The sequence below is a fragment of the Oryctolagus cuniculus genome, chromosome 4 (assembly GCF_051225735.1).
Source record: "Oryctolagus cuniculus isolate XC-2025 breed Fujian yellow rabbit chromosome 4, ASM5122573v1, whole genome shotgun sequence".
In the NCBI taxonomy this organism is placed as follows: Eukaryota; Metazoa; Chordata; class Mammalia; order Lagomorpha; family Leporidae; genus Oryctolagus; species Oryctolagus cuniculus.
Window position 1 is genome coordinate 169,152,098 of NC_142870.1, and position 14,964 is coordinate 169,167,061.

Here is a 14,964-nt window from a genome sequence, read left to right on the forward strand (position 1 = left end):
TGATCGAGAGGGCTGCCAGTCAAGCCTCACTGTGAGGATGACTCAACAGGGCTCTTGTTAAAATGCAGGTACTCATTCCGAATTTCAGAGGTCACGCTGCAGGTTGTACATTCGCAAGCGATGGAGAGAGAGAGCTACAGAGGCAGACAGAGAGACCTTCCATCTGCTGGGTCACTCCCCAAACGCCTGCAACAGCGAGGGCTAGACCAGCCAAAGCTAGGAGCCAGGAACTCCACTGGGTCCCCCATGTGGGTAGCAGGGACCCAACCCCTTGAGCCATCACCACTCTGCCCCAGGCTGTGCATTAGCAGGAAGCTGGAATCAGAAGCAGAGCCCAGATTCTCCAATATGAGATGTGGGCATCCTGAGCCATGTTTTTTTTTTTTTTTTTTTAATAGGAGTCTAAACATTAAAAAAAATTATTTATTTACTTGAGAGGCAGAATTACAGAAAGAGAAAGGGAGAGACACAGAGAGAGAGAGAGAGAGAGGTCATCCATCTGCTGGTTCGCTCCCCAAACGGCTGCAATGGCGGAGCTGGGCGGATTCAAAGCCAGGAGCCTGGAGCTTCTTCCAGGTCTCCCACCTGGCTGCAGGAGCCATCTTCCACTGCTTTCCCAGGCCATAGCAGAGCTGAATCAGAGGAGGAGCAGCCGGGGCATGAACTGGCGTCCATATGGGATGCCGGCACCATGGCCGGAGGCTCAGCCTACTGCTCCAAGGTGCCGGCCCCCTGAGCCACATCTTACCACTGCACCACACACCTACCCTCAGATTGCACACCTCGACCAAGCCCCCCCCCCGCCCCCGTCGGTGCTGAGCTGTGGGCGGCGTCTTCAGCAGGTGGTCCTGCAGCAACACTCAAGGTGGTCCGTGCTTTCACTGACAGTCAGAGGGAAGCCACTGCTGCAGCCAGCGCAGCACAGAGGGGCGGGGCGGCAGGTGCTTCGGGCACCTGGGTTTGGGGAAAGAAGAACCCACTACAGCGGCTTTCCCCTTCCGGAAATCTACCCCGGAGGCAAACTGAGATCCCCTAAAGGAAACAGCTGAGAAAGAGGACCAGCGCTTAGGAGAAAGCGGCTGCCCCGAGTGCCAGGATCCTGACTCACAGCTCGGCCTCCTGTCCTGTCTTGCAGAGTAGACTTCGGCTACACGCAAGCAAGAATTCAGTTCTGCACTGCCTTGGGAAGTACCCAGGGATGTATGTCTCTCGGGTGGAGCTTAAGGCCCCAAGGTAATCACCTTCAACCACTCAAGGGAAAATGCAAAACCACATCTAATCTCTGTGCTCTGTCTTCTCCTACTTAGCTCCAGCGACTTCTCCAGGTCGCAGAGGGCACTGCTTGGTGGTAGATGTGGGGGCCCACCCTCCCGGGGACCCACCCTCCCAGGGACCCACCCTCCCTTTAACTGCCCACTTTACCAGTTAAACCGTTATGACAGGGCTACACAATGAGCGACGTATAGGCTACTAATACATTGCAGACTGCTGACAATTCTTTAAGTAAAGAAAAGTCACAAGAAGATTATAACAAATGTGCTATTATTTTAAAGATTTGCAGTGAGCCAATTCCTAACTTGAAAACACCCACACAGATGCAATGATAGAATATGCCCAGGTCAAAAGACTAAGTCCGAGGCCCCTTCGCAACTGTGAGAGCAAACCCAGTGAGTCCCTTGGCATCTGTGATAATTTTGTGAGGCCGTAGGACTGGACACCCCCAACCCTCCATGTGCCCCAGGGACCTTGCGTGGGCTCAACAGCTTCAGCTACTGGCATTCCAGTATCCTCTCCTCCCTTCTTCCTCGCTCACAAAACCACAATTTCGTTTCAGAGGCGAGGTGATGGTTTAAATAAACAGTCTCCTGGTCTCCCTTCTGGCTCGTGGCGGGCCAGGTGCCTCGTTCCTGAACAACGCGATCTGGGCAGAAGTCCACTGGATGAGACCTCAGCAAAATGATCTTTTTAAAGACAAGGACGGGATACACTCATCTGACACATGGATTTTCTTCTTCCTGTTTTCTTGCTTTGAATATGAATGTGGTTCCTGGAGGTGCAGCTGTTTGCAACCGTGAGTGTGAAAGCCAAACGCTAAGGATGGAGACAGAAGACCGGAGAGCTGGGTTCCCTGTGGCACGGTGGATTTGTGGTCTGAGTCTTGAAGGACACCCTGGGGACCCCCTGCTAGAGGAGAAAAGAATGCCCCCTGTGGGACTTAGTGCACGAGCTCCCATCTGCACGCTTTGTCCTCCCCTGCTCCTTCCCCAGCTTTGTGCATGACACCAGGTCTATGGAAAATGTGTGAGAGGCAGAGCAGTGGATGCCAGCGGTGGTGACGAGCTTCGGCTGCCTGGTCAATGTGAAGGGCAGATGCTCGCATAAGCCCTGGAGAGGCACCTCTCAACCTTCACAGGCCAACAGACCACCACGGCATCTCACTCAAATGCAGGCTGACTCAGTGGTTTGTTGGGAGAAGCAGTTACCATGGGCCCCAAGGGCCCCTGGATATTTTTGCTCTGCACGACAAGAACGTAAGGCCCTGACCACTTGTTGCCAATTTGTAGGGTTATTTTTGCAGACGGGTGACACTGAGGAATGAGGTTGTTAGGCACCCCACAGCTCTCCGAGAACACGGAGTATCCCCCCTGCCCCCGCCACGGCTTAGCTACGGCCGGAACTCCAGAGGGATTGTAAGGAACGGGAGGGAAATTAGGAAGGGCAGTTGGCTGAGAGCCTGGAGACCCCCTGAGCTCGCTTTGGCCTCCCGGTGGCCGGACTGTGACCCGAGGACCAGGTCCCTCTCTTGGAGGGACGCCTGGTCACGCTGCCTACTGCTGCGTGAGCAGGGCTTAGCTTCAGTCGAGGCTAATATTGGCCCACTAGGTAGTGGGCAATCTTGAGTGATAGGAGATTTGGAACACCCACTCTTTCCCCAGACATGAGGGCCTTTCCCTATGCTCTCCTCCAGCTGAGATTTGTAGGGGAAGGTGAGGGCAGTCACTCACATCTCGTCCTCTGTCACTTTCCTCCCCCACTCTTCCACTCCGCTCTGCTCATCTCCATTCCTATACAGCTGGCCTGGAGAAAGGGAGAGGGAAATTCCACAGGTCTCTCCACCTAGGGAAAAGCTGTTACCTGTTAACCTTTTCCAGCCTGGTAGAAGGTTTCTGTCTTTGCAGCTTATGGTAGCTCTGGTGCGTCTTAAAGTTTTTGTGCGCTGTTACTGTTGCCAAGCTTTGAGTGCCTGAGGACTGAATCTGGAAAGGAGCTAAAGTTAACTATCTGTTGTAATTGACTGAGTGTTTGCAGCAGTCCTGATTGATCTGGCTTTGGTTGAATTATAGGAGGTTCCCAGCACTCCTGGTGAAGGTGCACCTATCCAACCCCACGGCCAGCCCTGCTAGGCCCGGTGTGCGCAGTCTTCTCTGTAAATGGGGGACCCCAGCCTTTCTCTGCACTCTATTCCAGGCCATGTGGCCTGCCACACCCAGGCAGGCACAGCCAGATATCTCTAGGGAGAGCGCCCCCACCCCAGCGCTGCTTTTTTTCCTCTCCTGAGAATTTCCAATTCAATACTACTGCTGGCCTTACCTAAGGGAGCCAGAACCCGTAATCCATTAACCCTTTCCAACCTGATGGGTTTTTCTCTTTGCAGTTAATGGAAGCCTAAGCAATGGGCTCATACGCCGCCGATGACGAGTTCTTTTCTGTGCTGCTGTCCCTGACTTATCTGATGAGAGCGTTCACCTGTCTTGAAGGTTTCGAGTTTTTCTATTGCCATTAAGAGTCTTGATTGGGAAAACTGCAACGCGAAGTTTGTTTACGTTATTTGTCTGTTTTTAATGTTTGAGTGATTACCCAACTGATCAGAAACGTACTAATTGTTGGCTAAACTGTTTGACTCTCTGTCAGCTTAAATTCTAAACCGAGTCTTCCAACTTTGGGCTTCCAGTCGGATCCCTGGAACTCTCAAAGGATGGGACTCTAAATGTGTTAAAGTAACAGCTGTTTGAGTCCATTCAGATTATGTGAAATGTATTAAAATGTTGTAAATGTTGTCAGACCTATGTTGTATTCATGTTTTTGCTTTCCAGCTAGAGTGGTCTTAAGAAAATGAGAGTAAATTCTGTGTATACAAGACTTTGATGTTGTTAACTAAAGTAAACCAATACAGATTGGTTCAGAGAATTGAGTTAATGCAAAAGCCCTGCGGTTTGCTCGGTTTGCTTGGTGGCTCACTTGCTCAGTGTTACATGTCTTTGATATGCTTTAAACTTGATTCTCTTAAAGATAAAGATTTTTTCAAAGTTGTAAACATGCACTAGTGTCCGTGTTTGCTGTCCGGGAGGTGTTATCATGTTACTTAAAAGCATGGAAATGTAATTTTGACTTTTAATTCAGATAATGGTGTGGTATTCATTAATAACTCAGTGTCTTAAGTCATCTAGGCATCAGTGCTAAGCAAAACGTGGGCAAATGTATTATGTGTACTTTTCACATCTTAAATTCGATAAGAGAGACTGTTTGAGTTTGTTAGCATGTATTCTCATAGGTTGTCCATACATGACAATTCAAGACTATGTAAAAGTAACTACGGGTGTAAAGTTTCAGAAGGTGTGAGCAACTCGTGAAAAGTTTTAAAACGTTTGCGATTTTAAAATATTGTTTACAGAGTTGAGTGCTAATGCCAAAATTACACTGACCTAAAGTTGAAGTCTGATCTTCTGTTATAACAATGGGTTTTTTTTTCAAATGTGCACTAATGTTAATAAATATCTGGAAATGGTCTAAATCATAAATCTTGGAATCTGTTTTTGCAAAAACTGTAATGTCTATTTTAACAGTGTCTGCTTAATTGATTACTCTGCCATTTCTAGAGTTAGGTCCTATAAGCTCTTTTTGACTCTGTTAAATAGTTCTGAATTATGTGAACTCTTATGTGCAAGGTTTTTATTTCTGGTTTATTCAACAACAAGAGACATAGAATTCATGTTCTGCCAAAGTAAACTATTGTGTACTCTACTGTCTCTGTTATTAGATCTGGTCTAAAAGTGTTAAAATCACCCCAAATGAATGGCTATCATTTCAGGATGTTAAGGAATTCTGTTTTGACCAGATACTCTAAGTTCTCTTGGCACCTTTAACAGACTTTCTGAAAATCAAAGTTCTAAATTCTCTGGACTTTTGGTATCTCCAGAGGGCCCCTGGAGATGTCAAAAGATATATCTCTCATCTTGCAGAGATAATAACCAATCGGGCTGTTTAGATTAAAAGTGGTGCCAAGATGTGAAATGATGCTAAACTTCAGTTATAAACATGTTTCTTTCTAGCTGCTCCAGTCTCTGGCTCAGAAGCCAGATCCTTTAAAGAGGGACTAGGGGGTCCTGCTCACCCTTCCTCTGAACCCAGGATGACTCCAGCTAGGCTTCCTCCTGTCTGATACCTTCAAGGGAAAACTCAGATAGGAGCTTCTTAATATTTAGAGCCATAAAAGCCTTTGTTTCAGGAGGGGATGTGTGAAGACAAAGACCCATCTCCTTAAAAACCCCCAGCCTCAACCGGACTGGGCACTCAGCCCTCTGCCTCTCTGTTGAGCCGCCCGCCTGGTCTGGCCAGGTGTGTTCTCTCCATTCAACCGTGTAACCTCGCTCCTTCCTCCCCTCCCCCCCAAGTCCGAGCGACTGCACTCTCAGGTCCTGTATGGAGAGGTGCCCATCCATCCTTACGGATGTCCCTTCCCTAACAAACCTTGCTATTTTACCTCCCACTACTCTCTGTCTCACGCCTGAATTCTTTCTTGCGTGAAGACAAGAACCCTGCAGTTTCTCCGGGAACAAGGTCATCTTTCCCTACCCTACCTCTGAGCCCCCAAAACAAAGAGCAAGCTTGCTTATTGCTCACTATGAAAGCAGTAGATCCCCTAAACTCAGTCCTCCCCAGCTGTGATGCAAACCCAGCATCTCCTACATCTGTGGGATGTGGGGGATAGAGAACAGATGCAATTAGCATTACGCCCAAGCTGATTGCTGTAATAAGAGTAATAAAATCCACTGTCCATGCCCATGGTGCCTCCACAGATCGCTGAATGCTCCTAAAACCCACTGGGCCTTCTGTAAGAAGTGTGGCAAGCACCAGCCCCACAAAGTGGCACAGAGCAGAAGGGGGAAGACTCTCTGTATGCCCTGGGAAAGCAGCGTTATGATAGGAAGCAGAGTGGCCACAGCAGACAGACTAAGCTGATTTTCCAAAACTACAAAGAAGATGGTGCCGAGGCCTGAGTGTGTGTAGCTGCAGATCCTGGAGTGTGCCGGCTACTAAGAGATGGAAATATTTCGGACTAGGAGGACACAGTAGAGAACGGCCCAGCTGATCCTGTTCTCACCTTCACCTTCTGCTTTGTTATGAAGACAATAAAATCTTTTTTCCTTAAATCTTTTTTGAAGAATTGTTAGGTAGGAAGTCAGAAATTGAGCCTGTGTGTGTGAGAAGGGCCTGAAGACCAGCACCCACTGCGGAAGCCCCAGAAGCCCAGCATCTTGGACTTCAAAGTCCTGCCCAGATCCTGATGACCTCCCAGGGGGTCCCAGCCCCTCCCCCTAAGGAAAGCTCCCAGGAGAATTCTCTCTCCTCAGGACCAAGTGGGTTCCTGACCTGATAACATGGGGCAATAAAACCTCCTCAGAGGCCCTAAGGGAAGCCCCCCTACTCTGCCCAGGCACCAGCAAATCTGGGGAGGAATTTGCTGGTTTTCACCCAACAAACCCTTCCGCCAGGACTCCCCATCCTTTGTCCTGTAGGAGAGGGGGAGGTGGGTAAACTGACTCCCTTAAAAACCTAGGGAGTCCAACCAGACTGCACGCTCAGCCCTCTGCCTCTCTGCTGAGCCGCCCGCCTGGCCTGCCCAGGTGTGTTCTCTCCACTCAACCATGTAACCTGGCTCTCCCCAGTCCGAGCGACTGGGCACGCTCTCTGTTCCCTCCATCCTGATGGATGCCCTGTCCCTAATAAAGCCTTGTCACTCCGCTCTCTGTCTCATGCCTGAATTCTTTCTCGCACCCCACGGCTTCCACGGTAACAGAATTATCTCACTTGAAAGGCAGAGTTACAGAGAGAGAGGCAGAGATAGAGAGAGCTCTTCCTTCCTCTGTCCTCTGGTTCACTCCCCAAATGGCCACAAGGGCCAAGCTGGGCCCAGCCAAAGCCAGGAGCCAGGAGCTTCTTCCAGGTCTCCCACATGGGTGCAGGGGCCCAAGCACTTGGGTCAGCCTCCACTGCTGTCCCAGGCACTTCAGCACAGAGCTGGATGGAAGCGGAGCAGCCAAGACTCCCACCAGCACCCATATGGAAGGCCAGCCTGGCAGGCAATGGCATAACTTGCCACGCCACAATTCCGGCCTTGACAATAAAACCTTAAGGTCACTGTTCACTTCATTTGGTCTTTTGGGAGGGAATAAACTATAATCATCAATAAAATCCGTCTTGTGGGGAAGTTTCTAAGCTTAAAAAAAAAAGTAATGAAATCCTTTGTCTCTGGCCCTAGAGCCTCGTGTCCTCTGTGAGCACCGCTGAGTCAACAGGGAGCTAACTGTTAGCTTGCGAGGAGGGTGGGACAGAAGATCCTTCACCGAACGTGACACAGGTCTCGAGCGGGACCTGAGAACCCGCCTATCTCACAAGTGCTTCTGGTGCTGCTTGTCCACGCACCGGCCTTTGCGAGATGGGTGTGGAGGGATTGTCTCCGTCTACTCTGTGATTCCAGGCCCTCGTAGTCGCCACGGGTTGTGCCTCCTCCCATACAGTCATTCCCTCTCTCCACGCCTTTCCATACCCAAGGCACCGGGGGCGGCAGCAGGTGATTGCTGGACGGTGTGGGAGTTGTGCAAACATGAACAGGGGAGGCTCATTCGGAGGCACACAGAGACAGCTAAGCAAGCCAGTGACCTTGAACTTCCATGCCTAGGCTGGGTGCCTATGCCGCTTATTCCAAATCTAGGCATTCACAGAGTCGAGGGAGGATGCTGTTAGTAGACACGCCAGGACGCCGGCCACACACCGACGGTCCTGCATTGCCCTATTCCAGGGCCCCACGGGCTCTAGTTCCTTCCAGACTTCCCGAAGATTCCATCCTTGACAACTTTACTAGAATTCTTTTTCTAAGATGGATTGTACTGTGTATACCTGAGGTTTACAGCCTGAAGTCGCAAGTTATATACAGAGAGCAAAATGGTTACTGTAGTGAAGCTTTTTGGTGACACTAGCAGCCAAAATCTATTAATCCGGCAAAAATCACGAATCCAGTTTTTATTAGCCATAATTCATTCACATTGGCTCTCTGGCTTGGTTGTCCTCCATCCTCCTGGATTTTCCAACCCTCTCCTGCTGTGTCACTCTTCACCCCTTTTCGTTCCCTCCTCCTCCTCCTTGCACACAGCCTCAAATGGTCTATCGCGTTACCGTGAGAGCCCAGCACAGAACAGCGCTCCGCTTTGCCAAGTGGGGGGATGGCACCGCATCGTTGCATAATCCTGTCTCACATGCAAGGCTGCTCCGAGGGGATGAAAATAAACCGCCATTTCATTCTTCATAACCCACTCAGGAGAGAGGAGGTTATTTTTAGGACACGGTGAGTTAAAATCTCTTGCTTGCCTGTGGAGAAATGTCTTCCGTGCTCTGGGGAAACGAAATGGGGTCTCTCCCCTTTCTAGCCGGTGTCTGCAAAGAGTGTTTTTCTTTGTAGTGATAGGAAAGATTCGCTGCTTACTTGCACCAAGAGGTTTTTCTAAACAGAATTTTTACGGTTTATTTATTTATTTGAAAGGCAAAGTTACAGAAAGTTACAGACTTTTGGAATTCACAGCACTTTCCTGTTTCATGCATTTTGCTCATGGGGGCGGCTATGTGGCACAGCTGGTTAAGCCGCTACCTGCAGTGCCAGCATCCCATATGGGCGCCAGTTCGAGTCCCGGCTGTTCCGCTTCCAATCCAGCTCCCTGCTAATGCACCTGGGAAAACAGTAGAAGATGGCCCAAGTGCTTGGGCCCCTGCACCCACGTGGGAGACCCAGATGCAAGCTCCTGGCTCCTGGCTTTGGATCAGCACAGCTGCGGCTATCGTGGCCATTTGGGGGGTGAACCAACGGAAGGAAGACCTTTGTCTCTCTCTCACTGTCTAACTCTGCCTGTCCAAAAAAAAAAAAAAAAACAAAAAACAAAAACTTAATACCTCTAATACCACCTTGTTTTTTGGAGGGGGATAAAGGTGATTCCCTTTGTTGCAAATGGGCCAGCACATCACTAAATACTGAAGGAATGTGCCTCTCCTAGTTTGTATTCCTCCAAAGGCCGACCCGGAGGCAAGAATTCTGGTGCAAGTAGGTTATTCAGGATCACAGTGAGAGAGAAGGTAAGAACCGCAAGGTGAGCAGGAAAGCCAACAACAACAAAAACCCCACATGTGAGTGAGATTTCCGCGGTGGGAAACTGGGACTTGATCTTCAGAGCTCAAAACCTCCCCTCCAGGGAGAGAGGGCTGGGGTGTTTATCTGCCAGTTCCCATCCTGCGGTGATCGGTGATCGAGGGCTGCTTCTGGGCCATTAACTCTCCTACACTTCCAGCTGCTCTGGGGTGGACTGAACAACCCCCACTCCCAGCTCAGAGAATGCTCTGAGACAGACGTAGGAAGTCCTCCCGGCTGGGAGGCAAAGGCCACCTGAGCCGGGCACAGGCAGCGTCGGCTCCAAGGGTCAAAGTCAGGCTGACAAAGGAACCACGCGGTCCTCGTTCAAAATACCTAGGATGATCTCTTGAAAGACCATTTTGGCTCGCGTGGTCTATGTAGCTTTAAGTAAAGTAGCAGGAAATCCAGGTAGAGCCACGGGCTGTGGAGAAAAGCAATTTGGAACTGAAGCTCCCAGCATTTGTACTTCCCATCCCCCAACTCCAACTGCGCTCTGAGTAGAGGAGGCCACCCCTCCATCTGGAGTCAGCACCGTCTGGGAGAAGATGATGCCAGCGACGTTCGGCGGAACACGGAGACGGTAGCCTCTGCAAGCCTCAGGAAGGAGCAGGGGCTCAGCCTCCGTCACCCCCAGGTCATGCAAGTGGCAATGCCGACCACCTCTGACGCCTGACCACGCCGGTGAGTGCGAGCCGCCTGGCACAGAGCCGCTTGCCACATCACGGCTCTAGCGGACAATGCAAAAGCCCAGATACAGACCATTCCAACTCCTCTTCTGAAAACGACAATTGTTTTTTGTTTATAAAAGTAATACATACTTGTATTTCTGGTACTTGTAGAAAACTTCGACAATGCAGAAAAAAATGTGAAGGAGAAAACAACCACAATTTCATTTTATGGTCTTTTATAAAACTATAGACAAAATACCTAAATTTAAAAGGCAAAAATAAATATTGGTGCTCCTGTATATGACCATGTATCGGAACCAGCTGGGGTTCTTACACATACGACTTGGTGGTATGTTTTTCACATGGCATATTATAGGCTGCATGATTCTGCATTTCCCTGAGAATTCTTTGAAACATTTCAATCAGTTGGATCATATTCCATCACTTGGATTACTGTAAACCCTTTGGTCATTCTTCTGTGGATTTGTTACTTGTTTAAAAAAAAGACATTTATTTGAAAGACAGAGTTACAGAGAGGCAGAGAAAGGGAGAGAGAGAGAGGTCTTTCATCCACTGGTTCACTCCCCAAATGGCTGCAAGGGCCAGAGCTGTGCTGATCCAAAGCCAGAAGCTGGGAGCTTCTTCCGGGTCTCCCACGTGGGTGCAGGGGCCCAAGGACTTGGCCATCTTCCACTGCTTTCCCAGGCCAAAGCAGAGAGCTGGATCGAAAGAGCAGCAGCTGGGACTAGAACCGGCGTCCATATGGGATGCTGGTGCCGCAGGTGGAAGATTAACCTAGTGTTGGCCGGCGCCGTGGCTCAATAGGCTAATCCTCCACCTTGCGGCGCCGGCACACCGGGTTCTAGTCCCGGTCGGGGCGCCGGATTCTGTCCCGGTTGCCCCTCTTCCAGGCCAGCTCTCTGCTATGGCCAGGGAGTGCAGTGGAGGATGGCCCAGGTGCTTGGGCCCTGCACCCCATGGGAGACCAGGAAAAGCACCTGGATCCTGGCTCCTGCCATCGGATCAGCGCGGTGCGCCGGCTGCAGCGGCGGCCATTGGAGGGTGAACCAACGGCAAAGGAAGACCTTTCTCTCTGTCTCTCTCTCTCTCACTGTCCACTCTGCCTGTCAAAAAAAAAAAAAAAAAAAGATTAACCTAGTGCACCACGGCGCTGGCCCCTTTTTGTTTTTAAGAGACAGACCATGCTTAACATTTCCATAATCCATTGCCTCTTCTGTATGGAATTCTAAATCTAAAGAAAGTAAAACCCTGGGGCCAGTGTAGTGGCCCAGTGGACCAAGCTGCCACCTGCAACACTGGCTTCCATACGTGAGTATCAATGTGAGTCTCAGCTGCTCTGCTTCAGATCCAGCCCCTTCTGTTGCGCCTGGGAGAGCAGTAGATGACGGCCCAAGTCCTCGGGCCCCAGCTACCACATGGGATACTCAGGTGGGATTCTTGGCTCCTGGCTGCAGCCCGAACTAGGCCATTATGGCCCATGGGGATGACCAACAGATGGAAGATCTCTCCTTCTCTCTCCCTGTCTTTCACATAAATACATTTTTGTCTTTTCCTTAAAAGATTTATTTATTTATATAAAAGGCAGAGAGAGAGAGAGAGAGAGAGAGAGAGAGAGCTTCTATCTGCTTGTTCACTCACCAAATGACTGCAATGGCCTAGTTCAGGCTGAAGCCAGGAGCCTAGAATTCCACCTGAATGTCCCATGTGGGTGGAGGAGAAGGTGGCCAAAGTTCCCTGGGCCTCTGCACCCAGGTGGGAGGCCCTGATGGAGTTCCAGGCTCCTAACTTTGGCCTGGTTCAGCTCTAGCTGAACATTTGAGGAGTGAACCAGTAAATGGAAGATATTTCTCTCTGCTTTTCAAATCAATCAATCAATCTTTAAAAAAGAAATCGAGGATGATGGCAAGATTTTTTGACCTAAACAGCTGGTAGAATGAAATTACCATTTACTAAGATGATGACTGAAAGAGGAACAGGTCAGAGGAGAAAAAACAGAATTCATTCTGAATATGTTAAATGAGGGGTGTCTATTAACCTCAAAAGAGAAGTTATAACTCTGTTTTCTTTGGAAACTGAAATGTCTCTTTAAAATTTATGACAAATATTTATTTACCTGAAAGGCAGGGTTACAGAGAGGTAGAGGCAGAGGGAGAGAGAGAGAAGTCTTCTATCTGCTGGTTCACTCCCCAAATGGCTACAATGTCAGAAACTGCGCCAATCCAAAACCAGCAGCCAGGAGCTTCTTCCAGGTCTCCCATGTGGGTGCAGGGGCCCAAGGACTTGGGCCATGTTCTATTTCTTTCCCAGGTCATAGCAGAGAGCTGGATCGGAAGTGGAGCAGCCGGGTCTCGAACAGGCACCCATGTGGAATGCCGGCACTGCAGGCGGCGGCTTTATCCGCTATGCCACAATGCTGGCCCCTTAAGCTATTTTCTATTTGTTTAAAGGTAGAGGAACAGACAGGGAGATTTCAATCCACTGTATCACTATGCAAATGCTTTGAACAGCCAGGGCTGGGCCAGGCCACAGGTGAGAACCAGGAACTCAATCTGGGTCTCCCAAGAGGGTGGCAGAGACTCAAGCACTTGAGCCACCACCCTAGGCCTCCCAGGGTGCCCATTAGCAGGAAGCTGGTTCAGAAAGCAGAGCTAGCGGCCAGCGCTGTGGCATGGTGGGTGAAGTTGCTGCCTGCAGTGCCGGCATCCCATGTGGGCTCTGGTTCAAGTCCCGGCTGCTCCACTTCCCATCCAGCTCTCTGCTATGGCCTGGGAAAGCAGTGGAAGATGGCCCAAGTCCTTGGGTCCCTGCACCCACGTGGGAGACCTGGAAGAAGCTCCTGGTTCCTGGCTTTGGATCAGCTCAGCTCTGGCTGTTGCAGCCATTTGGGGAGTGAACCAGAGGATGGAGGACCTCTCTCTCTCTCTGCCTCTCTCTCTCTCTCTCTCTGCCTCTCTGTAACTCTACCTTACAAACAAATACATAAATCTTTAAAAAGCAAGGAAGCAGACTTAGGACTTGAACCCAGACACTCTGATATGGGGTGTGAGTATTCAAAGTGGCATCTTTTTTTTTTTCTTATTTGAAAGTCAGAGTTACACAGAGAGAGGAGAGGCAGAGAGAGAGAGAAAGAGAGAGAGAGAGAGAGAGAGAGAGAGAGGTCTTCCATCTGTTGATTCATTCCCCAGTTGGCTGCAACGGTCAGAGTACGCTGATCTGAAGCCAGGAGCCAGGAGCTTCTTCCGGGTCTCCTACGTGGGTGCAGGGGCCCAAGCACTTGGGCCTTTCCCAGGTCACAGCAGAGAGCTGGATTGGAAGTGGAGCAGCCAGGACTCAAACCGGCGCCCATATGGGATGCTGGAGCCATGGCTCTAGCCCCCTAAGTGGCATCTTAACCTTGTACCAAATGCTTGTCCCTGAAGTTTCTTTTTTACTATTATTTTTAAAGAGTCGTTTATTTGAAAGGCAGAGAGACAACGAGGGAGAGAAATCTTTTATTGACTGATTCACTCCCTACATACCCACAACAGCCAGGGCTGGGCCAGGTTGAAGCCCAGAGCCAGGAACTACCCAGATCTCCAAAGTGGGTAGTAGGGGCCCAAGCACTTGGACCATCTTCCGACGCCTCCCAGGTGCACTAGCAGGAAGGTGGATGGAAATCCAGGCTTGAACTGGCTCTCTAATGGACACAGGTGCCCCAAGCAGTGACCTCACCGAACGCCTGCCTCCGGAGCTCCTTTTGTAATGCTGTCCTCCGGGGCCATTTCTTTACTCTCGCTCTGGGATCGAGGTGTCCAGCATCTTCCGGCCTCCTCTCCCCTTCTCTGTTCTGACTTCAGCTAGACTTCTGGCACTTCCTTTTCTTGGGCGGTTGCTTCGGGGTTGGGTCGTTCCTGCTTCAGAGCCTGGGGCTTTTCGTGTCGCAGGTGACCATGGCACTGGTGTCCATTCGGCCCGGACATCACCTCCCTTCTTCATTTGGCCCTTCTTCTTTGGCTTTTTGTCTGCAGCACTGCTGTCATGAGCTTCCTTCTGAATGAATACTCAACAGCTACTCTTAGGGTAGAGCCGCCGACCTCCGCTGTTTCAGGAAACAGTCCAGGCTTTCCTGGGTCTTCTGCGGGGGTTGTCAAGAAACTGAAGCGATTGTGCCAGAAGGTTTTATCATTTATAACACTTGCTAACTTTTTTACTTTTTTTTTTTTTTTTTTTTTTAGGATCTAGACCTACCTCAATAGCTTTTCCTGCTCATTCTTTTGTTCCAAATCCCATAAAGGCTAAAATCCTTTTGCATCTACCATGGACATGTAACACAGTCTGTTTACATAAACAACATGGCCACATTTCCCAAATACTCTTTCTTTTTTTTTTTTCTTTGACAGGCAGAGTGGACAGTGAGAGAGAGAGAGAGACAGAGAGAAAGGTCTTCCTTTTCCGTTGGTTCACCTCCTGATGGCCGCTGTGGCCAGTGCACTGTGCCAATCCGAAGCCAGGAGCCAGGTGCTTCTCCTGGTCTCCCATGGGGTGCAGGGCCCAAGCACTTGGGCCATCCTCCACTGCACTCCCTGGCCATAGCAGAAAGCTAGACTGGAAGGGGGGCAACCGGGACAAAATCCAGCACCCCGACCGGGACTAGAACCCGGTGTGCTGGCACCACAGGCGGAGGATTAGCCTAGTGAGCCGCGGTGCCGGCCCCAAATACTCTTTCGATCCAGCTGTGATCAATGTTTTGGGGAAGAAACTCCTGAGATAAATTAGAAGCAGTATTAGGTAGCTGAAGATTTAATAACTGCAGCCCCAGATTCTCACAATTCCTCAACC

The 14,964-nt window shown here is 49.9% G+C and overlaps 1 long non-coding RNA gene across 1 annotated transcript; it reads left to right on the forward strand.

Annotated features, from left to right (window-relative positions):
* The first annotated feature begins 861 nt into the window (after positions 1–861).
* Positions 862–4,986, forward strand: LOC149127212 (uncharacterized). Its single transcript, XR_016232919.1, has 3 exons — positions 862–1,233; positions 1,835–2,071; positions 3,656–4,986. It is a non-coding gene; the product is annotated as an uncharacterized LOC149127212 (long non-coding RNA).
* Positions 4,987–14,964: the final 9,978 nt, after the last annotated feature.